The 14,130-nt window shown below is 35.6% G+C and overlaps 1 long non-coding RNA gene across 1 annotated transcript in view; it reads left to right on the forward strand.

The window, feature by feature from the left end:
- The window catches only part of LOC129532539 (uncharacterized), a 107,611-nt gene that overhangs the window by 52,324 nt on the left and 41,157 nt on the right, over positions 1-14,130 (forward strand). The gene's annotated exons all lie outside the window — the stretch shown is intronic.

Raw genomic sequence — 14,130 nt, forward strand, 5'->3', positions numbered from 1 at the left:
TCAATCATGTGTGATTAAATGTTATACATATAATGACGTAATTATAGTTATGAATTTGATATAATTATGTTATTATATTTACAATATTAGACTGGCAGGGATTTAAATGTGTTAATTAACACACAGTGTAAGCCAGGATATGGGGAAATAGGAAATAGGTCTTCTCTTACACTGTCGGATAAAAGATGAACTGCATATAAGTACTCATATATAATGTACAGATATGTAATTGTATATGTACACATAATATATTCATGTATGTAATAAATAGAATCATCCACATATTAAATCTATACATATACAAAGTTTTATATTAACATTTTACTTTAGAGAGAGAAAAAAATGTTTTACCCTGGTTAAATCTGTGGCATGAGCTTATGTGGAGTGAGTTGGAGCAATTATCATTATTCACTTTTTAATTTATTTGTACTGTCTGAATGCTTTCCATTTGAATGTAGTATTTTTATAACACAAAACATTTAAAAACATAAATGCAATAGGATATTTATTAAACTTGCATGTACAGTATTTAAGAAATGTAGTAATCAAGACCCCTTCTTGAACATAACTGAAAGTTAACAAAATCCGTCAACCAAGTGATGAAACAACGAAAATTATTCAGGAATAGACAGGTTGTGGTAAAATAATAGAACTAAATAAAAACAATGGGCATTTAGAAACAAATCTATGGTAAATCGTTGTTATTGATTTGTTAAACAATATAAGGCAGAGCAACATAAATCAATTTGTTTTTTCACAGCAGTAATATAAAAGAGTGCATAAAACCTTCACACCTTGCAAGTAGTAAAGCTTAAAAATTTTAGGTTAAACATTGAGGTTGATGGTAGTTTTCAGGTGTGTCAATAACCAATTGGGTATCGAGAAAAAAACAATTTTTTATAGTGATACTGATGAATGACTGAATCCCACTTCTACCACTTAATACCTATACAACCATGAGCAAGCCACAGTCCTCTTATTTATGTAAAATAGAGTAATGAACACTGCACATAATTGTGGAATACCTATATTTAAATTAGATACCATAAATAATTTCTCTAGCTTCTTACATGTACCTTTGTCAATTAAACAACTGGCTTTTTAAATGTCGTATGGATTCAGCTACATTGACAATGTGTAGACTTCAGATGTTAATAAATATTTCGGATTATTTGGTTCACAATTATAGTTATTTACATCTCTTTTTTTTACCTGTAATTATTCCTTGGTAGACACAGTGCTCATTTAGGTAGCACATTTCAATCATGATTAAAAAATTAAAACCAGACCTGGCTGAGATAGCACTGATAGGCTGAAAAATTTTCTATAGCCTGTGGACATGAATAGTACATAAACAAAATCTTCAAAGATCACTTTAAGTAGGGCGAGTTGGCAGTTGCATAATTTTCTTATATTGACATAAGAATTATATCTAGCTTTCTGTAATGTTTTTATCTTGATCAGAATGAAATGACATGCATTTTTAACCTTAATATCACATGAAATGCAATGCAAGGAAGCAATTTACACTGCTTGTATATAGAAACAGAAATCTATTGTAACAAACCTCAGTAATTCCAAATGATAAAATTCACACATTCACAAAATTATTATCAAAATGCCTTTTATTATAGCTTGACTGTTTAAGAATTTTGATTGACAGCATTAAAATAAATGATTAATTGTAAAAAATCTTAATATAAAATTTTCAAAGAAACTTGTCTTCAAATAAGTCATCTGTCCACTCTCTCCAATTCCTCTCTCTCTCTCCAATTCACTCTCTTCCATCTACTTATAACTTAATCTTATATACTCAAGTGTTTCCTCCTAATACGTATCTTAACCAGAGTTTTGAAAGCCACAGTTGGCCTCCAAAACACAAGCTATAAAATATTATATAAAATGACTCCTTTTTTTAAAAACAAAACAAAACTGTTTTTCACTTTGGAATAAAATATTCTTTCTTTTTATGGCTTATATGGCATTTTACTAACTTATTCTAGAACTACTGTTTGGACCATAGTTAAAGGGTGCATCGATTTCATTCAGTGTCACCTCTTCCTAAATATGGGTGACTCTAATTATCTGTTTTCACCCTGGCCAACTCTCTTCCCCTGAGGTGTATTCCTTTTATATTAGTTTTTATTTTAACATACAAATGACTTTTGGAGTCCTCTTTCTCAAACTTTATGGCTTTAATTATTCTGCAATTGATTGATTAGAACATTAATTTATTCAAAATATTTTATTGAAAACTTGTTACATGCCATACACAAGAGACAAACAGTAAAAAAAAAAAAAAATGATTTCATGAAGTATTTATCCTAGCTTCAGTCAGTGATATCTGCTAAGGAAAAGTGACCACAAAAGATATAGTGTGATAGATGTGTGTGGGGGTGGAGGAGGGTGTTATTTTAGGATAGGGTAGCCAGTTAAATTACTATCAAGATATCCAAAATTTCATGGTGCTTTAAACATGGAAGTTTTGGCATACTTTGTCCCTTATTCCAGGGCACAAAACATTCCCAACTTCCCATTTCACACTTTGAGTGACTTACTGCTCCATCCGCCTCTCTTCTAAATTGCAAATACATTTCCGCTAGTTTAATGCACATTTCCAAAGCAACTCCAAATGAAAAATGCCTATAAATAGCACTTATACTGCATCTCATCCCCAAAAGCATCATCTACTGAATTTCTTAATCTTGATGAATCAATTAATTTATTTAATCACATACATTATGATAGACATAGTGCTTGATCTTGCGGTAAAGGAGAGAGATTCATAGTTTTCCTCACAGACCATAACATGATTTTAATTAAGGATGTTAAACTTCAATTGTTTGGTCAATTCTTCCCTCTAATTAGCCTTACAAAGCATATATTTCATTTTTTTCTCAGCCATTAAGCTTTAATGATTCTTTAAAATGCTTTCTAAAATCACTCTTTTTCTTGTGTTATCACTTGGATTGCCTCATTTTTTATCTTACGTTCTGCAGCAACACTAACAACAAAGAAATCCTCTTATAGCTGCTTCATAAGAGAACTTCCTGCTTCCATTCTCATTTGTCTCTTAAAACTTGCATGCTGTTACAAAATTCTACGTGGTTTACATGTATTAACTAACCTAATTCTTACAACTCCAATAAGGCAATTAAGTAGATATCACTACTTTTCCAATGAAGCCATTGTCACACGTTTATACAACTAAGAAGTAGTGAAATCACAATTTGACCAAACTCAGTTCATCACTGATATCTATGCCTTTAATCATTTTCTATGTCCAAGCTATATGTTTCCATTACCATTTTAAAAAAATCTCCAGACATAAAAGAGGTAACTAAGGAATAGAAGAAGAATGCAAGTTGTATGTGCATAAAAGCAAGAGTCATCAATGGCTATTTATATTGGAATATCACAGCATCATTATGTCAGCAACTATGTCTCCTCTAAAAGTTGCTTGCACTTTCTGCACTCACCACATAGTTCTTCCGAGTTAACTTCTTTACAGATAGTGACTATTAATACTTCGGCTTTCCTTATGCCTATCCTCCACTATCAGCCCTGCAAGGTGTTGGAAAAATGTGCCTTCCTTATCCACTGGAGAGGTCACAGGCTTTGGCTCTACATTGCAAACTGTGTTTTCAGCTTCAGAATTATACAATTTGAATTCTAAAAACGCAATAAGGTTAACATTTTGCTATCAATCTTCGAATTGATTATTACAAATACATGGACACCAAAGGTCTACAAAGTTCCCCTCCCAGTTTTTTCTGCCTAAAAATTGACATCATGTTTTTCTAATTTTTTTGAAGGGATGAGTATGAGAGAATCCTGGGGTAAAGCAGGAAGACGTGATAAATGTGCATTGCTTCTCTTAGCTTAGTTTATTTTTTCCTCTTACAAAATATCTAAGGACAGAGCTTATTGCTTGACAATCCATTAAGTACTTGAGTCTAAAATGCAATAATGCTTTATTGTCAACTGGTTAATGCTGATTAAAGAGTTGGGACTCTCTGGCAAGTTGATTAGCCATACTTGAGGATGGTGTGAGTAAACGGTGTATTTATGAATATGAACCACTGGATCCTGTGAAAGAACACATCTTCTAGGTTTACTAACTATATTATACTGTCTGAATATGAGCAAGAAACTAATGAGTATACCTAAAGAGGTAACAAAAGATTTAAATACTTTAAAATACAAAAGTTTAATTTGGAGAAATGTTAAACTTTCTATTTTGAGTGTTAACCAAAATTAAAATAACATACCTTTCAAATTAGTACAGAAGATAATATCAAATACTTTTCCCTATATTTTAGGAAGAACTCAAAGAAAATATCTGTGAAATGCAAAATAGAAAGCACTGAATATGCCAAGATTAAGACTAAATATATTTATTATCATAAAAAATAAAATCATATGCCATCCTGTTGAGACAAAATTGATTTGTTTAATTAAAGTGTATGCTCATCTGCTTCCTCTCCAAATATCATCCAAAAATTGAAGACTTTTTTGAAAAAGAAAGAAATTTTTTCATTAAAATAAATATTGACCTAATATCAAATCAGACATTTAAAATTATGTTATTTCACAGCTATTAAATATAAATGAAAACATTGCAGGGGAGTAGAAGAAAATACTATCTCAGTCTACAGCAATTGTACTAGATATGATTCTTTAACATTCAGCCAGATGCTCATTACTTTTACTTAATTTTTTAATTTAACAAAGTTTGTATTTTAGTAGAATATTCATGCATTCATACTTATCACTGAATTCACTAATTTAGCACCTTTCTGCATCTAGGTAGCTATAATGACCTATGATATATATTTCTTGTTAATCCCATAATATCCATTTGATTTCTGTTTTAACGTTTTAACTAATTACTTGTTTTCCATTTTGTCTATATTTTCTCTATTTTCATTAATATATTAATTACAGTTATTTAAAAACGTGTGTCTGTTGGCCGGGCGTGGTGGCTCACGCCTGTGATCCCAGCATTTTGGGAGGTTTAGGTAGGCAGATCACAAGTTTAGGAGATTGAGACCATCCTGGCTAACATAGTGAAACACCGTCTCTACTAAAATACAAAAAATTAGCTGAGCATGGATAGTGTGCGCCTGTAATCCCAGCTACTCGGGAGGCTGAGGCAGGGGAATCGCTTGAACCCGGGAGGCGGAGGTTTTAGTGAGCCGAGATCGCGCCACTGCACTCCAGCCTGGGTGACACAGCGAGACTCCATCTCAAAAACAAACAACTAAAAACAACAACAACAACAACCAAAAAACGTGTGTCTGTTAAATATCTGGGTTATCTCTCTGTTTGCTAATATTTACTATTTTATCTCTTGTTTATCAGCCAAATTTCCTGACTATGCCTGGTAATTTTTTAATGTATTTTGTACCAGTATTCTAGAAGAGTTATATTATTCTCCCCTAAAGGAGAGGTTGGCCACCTTTTTCTTAAAGAATCAGACAGTACATATTTTAGGTTTGGGGACCGTACTATGTCACATCTACTTACCTCATTTGTTGTTGCAAGGAAGTAGTCAAAGGAATATGTAAACACTTGGCCATGACTATGTTTCTGTAAAACTTAATTACCAAAATAGGCAACTGGCCCAATCCATGCTCTAAATCATGTTGACTTCTGTTACGACAGGCAGTTAAATTTCAGGTGAATAATCTTATTCTTGTCAAGGTTTGGTTTTAGCCTTTTTAAAATTAGGTCTATTTCAGCTTTCCAGTTAGTCTTAAGGTTTAGCACTTTTCTGAGGGTTGGCCCATAGTCTTAGACTATGGGTGTTATGTGGTCTCAAATGAATGCCTGGTATTTACCATGGTCCTTGAATCTTGGCTAAGTCAGAAATTCAGTGTTTCCTAGTAGTGTGTGAACGCAGAAGCTGTTTTACACCAAGCCTCCAAAAGCCTCACCGTCTGCATGTGCACCTTAGGAACTGGAAAGGGACCTAAGGAAAAAACCCTACAAGAGTTTAGGGCTTTCTTTCTGTGTTGCTCTCCTTCTATAAACCTTGACACCTTTAAACTGCAATCTCTTTTTCTTCCAATATCAAAGTTGCTACTTTCTACTTTGACTCTACTTCTCTGTGATACACTTACACAAGTGTCTCCAGGGTAAAATTGGTGAAAGTGGACCCAACTCATGTGTTTATCTTCCCTCAATGAGCACAGTCCTGTTTTTCACTGCTGAAGACTTAAAATACTTGTTTTATATGTATAGACCATTTTTATGTTTGTTATGAGAGTGAAATCTGATACTAGGTACTCCGTCATGTAAAGAACCTGAATGACAACTGTTAAATACAAATTATATAGGTTCCAGATGTGGCTATCTTCTAACAGAGTGAATTACTGGCTTTTGCTGGGCAGCTAGAATTGGGGCCGATTTCCTTAATCTAATTAGCTATTGAGCTGAATTCTGTCTGGGTTTGAGTTAATGTAGCCACAGTCCAGCTTGGGCTTGAGATTTTTTGTAAGACATAGCCCTCTAAATATTTGTATGTGATAATTTGCTGAGTTCACCAGGGCTCCTTCATACAGGATCTGAACTCAATTGTTTTCTCTTTACCACAGTGAGACTCCCAAAAATAATATGAAGTAATTTATTCAAACACTAGGAGTAACTGAGATATTAACAAGCAAAATAAAAATTCTGCTCAAAGACATTCCTGTAGAATTTAAAACTTGTTTAATTAGTATTTTAAGTGAAGCACAGGCCTATCTGGAGTTATTAAGGTTCTAATGATGTTTGAAAACGCTCAGAAAGACAGAAAATACATTTTTGCTAGTAAGAAGAAAAGTATTAGTTTAATTGGAGACTAAAAACTGTCTTCGGCCTGCAGTGAAGGAGCCTTTGATCTCAACTCAGATCCAGATGAATTTCTACAGCTGTGCTTAGGTGAATTTACGTGCTATAGCCAATTAAGCTGTATTGCTTAGAATGTGCATCTCGAAGACTGTGAAAACACAGACACTTAGTTTTTTTGTTTCCTTGAGTAATCTCATGTGGCAAACTAGCACTTCAGTTGAAAAAAATTACCCTTCTGTCAATTTGGGAAAAACTATTCTCCCCATTTGTTAATAAAAATAAATAAATAAGGGGGCAGAGCAAGATGGTGGAATAGAAAGCTCCATCAATCATGCCCCCTCCCAACAAGGACACCAAGTTAACAACTATCTACACTGAAAAAACACCTTCATAAGAACCAAAAATGAGGTGAGTACTCACAGTACCTGATTTCAACTACATATTGCTGAAAGAGGCATTAAAGAGATAGAAAAAACAGCCCTGAATCACCAACACCACCACCATGTTTCCCCCAGCAACAGAGGCATGGTGCGGAGAGCTTCTCTGTGTGCTAGGGAAGAGAGAACACACCAATTGTGAGGTATTAAGCTCAGTGCTGTTCTGTTAGAGCAGACGGGCAAGCCGGACCAAGCTTAGCTGATGTATTCCTATGGAGGGAGCATTTAAACAAGCCCTAGCCAGAAGGGAATTGCAAAACCTAGCATTCTGAACTTGAGTGCTTGCCAACCTCACCACCAAGGACCAAAGTGCTCTTAGTTTCTAAGTAAATTGAAAGGCAGCCTAAGCCATAAGGACTGCAACTCGTAGGCAAGTCCTAGGACTGAACTAGGTCAAGAGATGGTAGACTAGGGGGCACATGTGACATGCTGAGACACCAGCTGGGGCAGGCAAGGGAGTTCTGCCATCACCCTTCCTCTAACCCCAGGCTGCACAGCTCAGGGCTCCAAAGGAGACTCCTTCCTTCTGCTTGAGGAGAAGAGAGGGGAGAAGAGAGGGGAGAAGAGAGGGAAGAATGGGAAGAACTTTGTCCTGCATGTTGGATACCAGCTGGGCCGCTACAGGATAAGGCAGCAGTCAGAGTCAAGAAGCCCCTGTGCCAGGACCTAGCCCACAGATGACATTTCTAGACAAACTTTGGTCCAGAAGAAAATCCGCCTCCTTGAAGCAAAGGACCCAGGCCTACCAGCTATTCATCGCATGCTAACTGAAGAGCCCTTGGGCCCTGAATAACCAGCGGCTATACTCAGGTACTACATAGATGGCCTTGAGTGAGCCTCTGAGACTTGCTGGCTTCAAGTGAGACTCATCACATTACCAGCTGTGGTGGCGATGGAACAAAACTCCTTCTGCATATGAAAAGCAGAGGGAAAAGTAAAGGGAAGTTTGTCTTGCCCCTTAGGTACCAACAGTGCCACAGGGAGGTTGAGAACCAAGCAAGATCTTGGGTTCTTCAGTTCTAAAACTTCACTCTTGGACAGCATTTCTGGACCTGCCATGGGTCAGAGGGTAGTCCACTGCCCTAAAGGGTGAGTGCCCGGCCAGGCAGCATTCACGACAAGCTGACTTAAGAGACCTTGGATCTTAAGGGAACATTGGTGGTAGTCTGGCAGTACTCCCCATGGCCATGGATGGTGATGGCTAAGGCATGAGGCTTCTCTGCCTTTGGAAAGGGGAGGGAAGAGTAGGAAGAACTGTGTCTTGCAGTTTGAGTGCCAGCTCAGCCACAATATAATAGAATACCAGATAGACTTCTAAGGTTTTTTACTCTCATTCTTGACACCTAGATGGTACTTCTGGACCCACCTGGGGCCTGGGGGAACTTGCTGCCCTGAAGTGAAGGAAACAGGCCTAGTTGGCTTTGCCACCTGCCGATTATAGAGGGCCAGGGCCTTATGCAAACACAGGCAGTGGTCAGGGAGTGGTTACAGCAGGACTTGAGTGAGACCCAGCCCTGTGATGGCTTTAGATCTGACTCAGTGCAGTCACAGTGGTGGTGGCCACAGGAGTGCTTGTGTCACTCCAACCCCAGCTTTAGATGGCCCATAATAGAGGCAGAGATTCTGTATGTTTTGGAGAAAGGAAGGGAAAAAAACAAGAGTTTCTACCTGGTAATCCAGAGAATTCTCCTGGACATTGTCCAATACCATCATTGTGGTCTGCAAGAATCACAGTGTTACTGGCCTTGGGATGCCCATTAAAGCAGAAACAGCATTGATCACAACACCCAAGTCTTTTCAAATATCTGGAAAGGCTTCCCAAGAAGGACAGCCACAAATAAGCCCAGGCAATGAAGACTACAATAAACACCTAACCCTTTAATGCCCAGATACTGAAGAACATCTACTAGCATAAACATCAACCAGGAAAACATGATCTAATCAAGTGAACTAAATAAGGCACCAGGAACAAATCCTGAAGAAACAGAGATATGTGACCTTCCAGACAAAAGAATTCAAAATAGCTGTGTTGAGAAAATTGAAAGAAATTCAAGATAACACAAAGAAAGAATTCAGAATTCAGTCAGATATATTTAACAAAGAGACTGACAAAATTAAAAAGATGCAGAAATTCTGGAGTAGAAAAATGCAACTGGCATACTGAAAACTGCATTAGAGTCCTTTAATAGCAGAATGGATGAAGCAAAAGAAAGAATTAGTGAGCTTCAGGACAGGCAATTTGAAAATACACAGTCAGAGGAGACAAAGGGAAAAAAAAAGGTTAAAAAACAATGAAGCATGCCTACAGGATCTGGAAAATAGCCTCAAAAAGGCAAATCTAAGAGTCATTGACCTTAAAGAGGAGGTAGAGAGATAGGGGTAGAATATTTATTCAAGTGATAACAGAGAACTCCCAAACCTAGAGGAAGATATTATTATAATATAAAAGTACAAGAAAGTTGTAGAACACCAAGCAGATTTAACTCAAAGAAAACTTCCTCAAGGTATTTAAAAAGTCAAACTCCAAAAGGCAAGAATAAAGAAATGATCCTAAATGCAACAAGAGAAAAGAAACAAATAACGTACAACAGAGCTCCAATGTGTTTGGCAGCAGACTTTTTATTGGAAACCTTATGGGCCAGGAGAGAGTGGCATGGCATATTTAACGTGCTGAAGGAAAAAAAACAAACAAAAAAAGAGTTTTACCTTAGTAAAAGGTTACTATAGTATATCTGGCAAAAATATTCTTTAGACATGAAGGAGAAATAAAGACTTTTCCATACAAACAAAAGCTGAGCGATTTCATCAGTACCAAACCTCTTCTACAAGAAATGCTAAATAGAGTACTTCAATTAGAAAGAAAAGGGCATTAGTGAACAATAAATAATCACCTGAAGGTACAAAACTTACCAGTAATAGTAAGTTCACAGAAAAACACAAAATATTGTAACACAGTAACTGTGGTTGTAAACTACTCTTATCCTAAGAAAGATTAAACAATGATCGAATCAAAAATAATGACTTCAAAACCTTTTCAAGCTGTCATCAGCATAATAAAATAGAAATAGAAACAAAAAAAGTTAAAAAGCAGTGGGACAAAGTTAAGGTGAGTTTTTATTAGTTTTCTTTCTGCTTGTATGTTTACACAAATAGTGTTCAGTTGTTATCAGGTTAAAATAATGGGTTATAAGATAGTATTTGAAAGCCTCATGCTACCCTCAAACCAAAAAACACACAATAAAAACAACAACAAAAAAAGAAACTAAATTATATCGCCAGACAAAATCGTCTTCACTCAAAGAAAAGAGGAATGCAAAAGGAAGAAATATTATACCATAAAATAACCAGAAAACAAATGACAAACAGCAAGGGTAAATCCTTACTTATCAATAGTAACATTGAATGCAAACGAACTAAACTCTCCAACCAAAAGACAATGAGTGGCTGAATGAATGCAAAAGCAAGATCCATTTACCTGTTGCCTACAAAAAACACACTACACCTATAAAGACATGCATAGAACTAAAAAGGATGGAAGAAGACATTACATGCCAATGGAAACCAAAAAAAGCAGGAATTGCTAAACTTATACCAGACAAAATTGATTTTAAGACCAAAACTATAAGAAGATTCAAAAAAGGCCAGGTACGGTGGCTCATGCCTGTAATCCCAACACTTGGGGAGGCCGAGGTGGGTGGATCAGGAGGTCAAGAGATGGAAACCATCCTGGCCAACATGGTGAAACCCCATCTCTACTAAAAATATACATGGTGGTGCGTGCCTGTAGTCCTGGCTACTCGGGAGGCTGAGGCAGGAGAATCGCTTGAACTTGGGAGGCAGAGGTTGCAGTCAGCCAAGATCACACCACTGCACTCCAGCCTGGTGACACAGTGAGACTCTGTCTAAAAAAAAAAAAAAAAAAAAAAAAAAAGAAAGAAAAGAAATAAAAAGATACAAAAAAATCACTATATAATGATAAAGGGGTCAATTCAGCAAGAGGACATAACAATTTTAAATACACATATACACAAAACAGGAGCACCCAGCTATATAAAGGAAATATTATTAGAGCTAAAGAGAGAGATAGGCCCCAATACAATAATAGATGGAGACCTTCACCACACCTTCAGCATTGGACAGAAGCATCAACAAAGAAGCATCAGATTTAATTTGCACTATTGATCAAATGGATCTAATAGATATTTACAAAATGTTTCATCCAAGAGATGCAGAATACACATTCTTTTCCCCAATATATGAATTACTCTCAAGGATAGACCATATACTGGGTCACAAAACGATCAGAGCAGAAATAAATGAAATTGAAAGGAAAAAATACAAAAGATGAATGAAACTTGGGAGGCTGAGGCAGGAGAACTGCTTGAACCCAGGAGGTAGAGGTTGCAGTGAGCCAAGATCACACCACTGCACTGCTCTCCAGTCTGGGAGACAGAGCGAGACTCTGTTTCAAATTAAATAAATAAACATAAAGATGAATGAAACAAAACTTTTTTTTAACATTAAACAACATCAGCAAAGTTTTAACAAGACTAACTAACAAGGAAAGAGAGAAGATGAAAATAAAATCAGAAATGAAAAAGGAGACATTCCAACTTATACTGTAGAAATTCAAAGGCTCATTAGTGGCTGCCATGAGCAACTATATGCCAATAAATTGGAAAGTCTAATGAATCCAATAAATTGGCATACAGTTGATTACATTAGCCACTAACGAGCCACAAAAGTAAAGAAGAAATGGACAAATTCCTAGACACATATAACTTTCTAAGATTGGTATATGAAGAAGTCCAAAACCTGAACAGATCAATAGTAAGTAACGAAGCTTCAGTAAATTTTTTCAGTAAAGAAGAGACTGGGACCTGGTGGCTTCACTGCTGAATTCTACCAAACATTGAAGGAAGAACTAATATCCATCCTACTTAAAGTATTTGAAAAAAAAGAGGAGGAGGAAATACTTCCAAACTCATTCCACAGGCCAGTATTTTCCTGATATCAAAACCTGACAGTCACATCAAAAAAAGAATCCTACAGGTCAGTATCTCTGATGAATATTGAAAAAATCCTCAACAAATTGCTAGCAAACTGAATTTAACAACACATGAAAAAGATCATTTCTCATGAGCAGGTGGGACTTATCCTAGGGTTTCAAGGATGATTTAACACACACAAATCAATCAATATGATACATTATATCAACAGAATGAAGGAAAAAACCCATATGATTTCATTTGATGCTGAAAAAGCATTAGATAAAATTCAGCATCTCTTCATAATAAAAACCCTCTAAAAACTGGGTATAAAAAAGAACATACCTCAACACAATACTTTTTATATTAGATTCACTGCATTTTATTACAGCTTCCACAAGGTTCTAGTTATTCACAACTTCTGGGTATAGTTACAGGACAAAGATTAGTGAAAATAACTCTAGAGTCTCGGTGCTCAAGTTGGTCCAAATTCCTTAACAGTCATTACCTTTCTCGTCTACTGCTTATTCTGGTTTTCTCTTCCACTTAGCTAACTTCTCTGCCAATTCTGATTGCTTGTCTGTTGAATTGGAACAAACTCTACTTCCTAAAGAGTTCAAAGTCCAAGTTAAAATGTCATTATCAAGTTACAAGAGCTGTTCTTGTCCATCTTGTTCCTATCAACAGAATGAAGGATAAAAACTATATGATCATTTCAACTGACCCTGCAAAAGTATTTAATAAAATTTGACATCCCTTCATAATAAAAACCTCAAAAAATTGGGTATGGAAAGAAAATATCTCAACATAATAAAAGCCATACATGACATACCCAAAGATAGTATTGTACTAAATAGGGAAAAACTGAAAGGCTTTCCTCTAAGATCTGGAACATGACAAGGATATCTATTGTCACCACTGTTATTCAACATGGTAATTATGTCTTAGCTAGAGCAATTAGATAAAAGAAAAATGCAAAAGGCATCCAAATTGGAAAGAAAGAAATCAAATTATCCTTGTTTGCTGATGATATGATCTTAAAAAACCTAAAGACTCCATAAGAAAATTATTAGAACTGACACAAAAATAGTAAAGTTGCAGGATACCAAATTAACATACAAAAATCAGTAGCATTTTTATATGCCAACAGTAAACAATGTGAAAAAGAAATTAAAAATTCCATTTACAATAGGCATAAATAAAATTAAATATCTAGGAATTAACCAAAGAAGTAAAAGTTCTCTATAATGAAAATTTTTAAGCACTGATGAAAGAAACTGAAGAGGACACCAAAGAATGGAAAAATATTCCATGTTCATAGATTGGAAAAATTAATATGGTTAAAATGTCCATACTACCCCAAAATAGTCTAGAGATTCAATCTCTATTCAAAATACCTATGACATTCTTCACAGAAATACAAATACAATCCTAAAATTTATATGGAAATGCAAAAGACCCAGGATAGTCAAAGTTATCCTAAGCAAAAAGAACAAAACTAGAGGAATCACGTGACCTGGCTTTAAATTATGCTACAGAGCTACAGTAACCAAAACTGTCATAAAAACAGACATATATACCAATGAAACAGGAATGAATCATTTTTTTGCTTTTATTTTACCTACTAACAAAAACCCTGGTACAAAGTGCAGATGAGAATGGAGTTTTCTGGAAAGAATAGCAAAAGAGCTACAATAAATGTCTATACCTCATTTCTGCAAACAGCTAACAAGTTGACTTCATCAGGGGGTCAGGTTTTTCAGCACACTCTCAGTCCAGTAGCCAATAACTACGTAGGAAAAGACTATATAACTTAAAATCCAAAAAACAAGATCGATTCCCAAAAATAATGAACTAATTTAATTATAACT

Source organism: Gorilla gorilla, chromosome 2 (genome assembly GCF_029281585.2).
Source record: "Gorilla gorilla gorilla isolate KB3781 chromosome 2, NHGRI_mGorGor1-v2.1_pri, whole genome shotgun sequence".
Taxonomy (NCBI): Eukaryota; Metazoa; Chordata; class Mammalia; order Primates; family Hominidae; genus Gorilla; species Gorilla gorilla.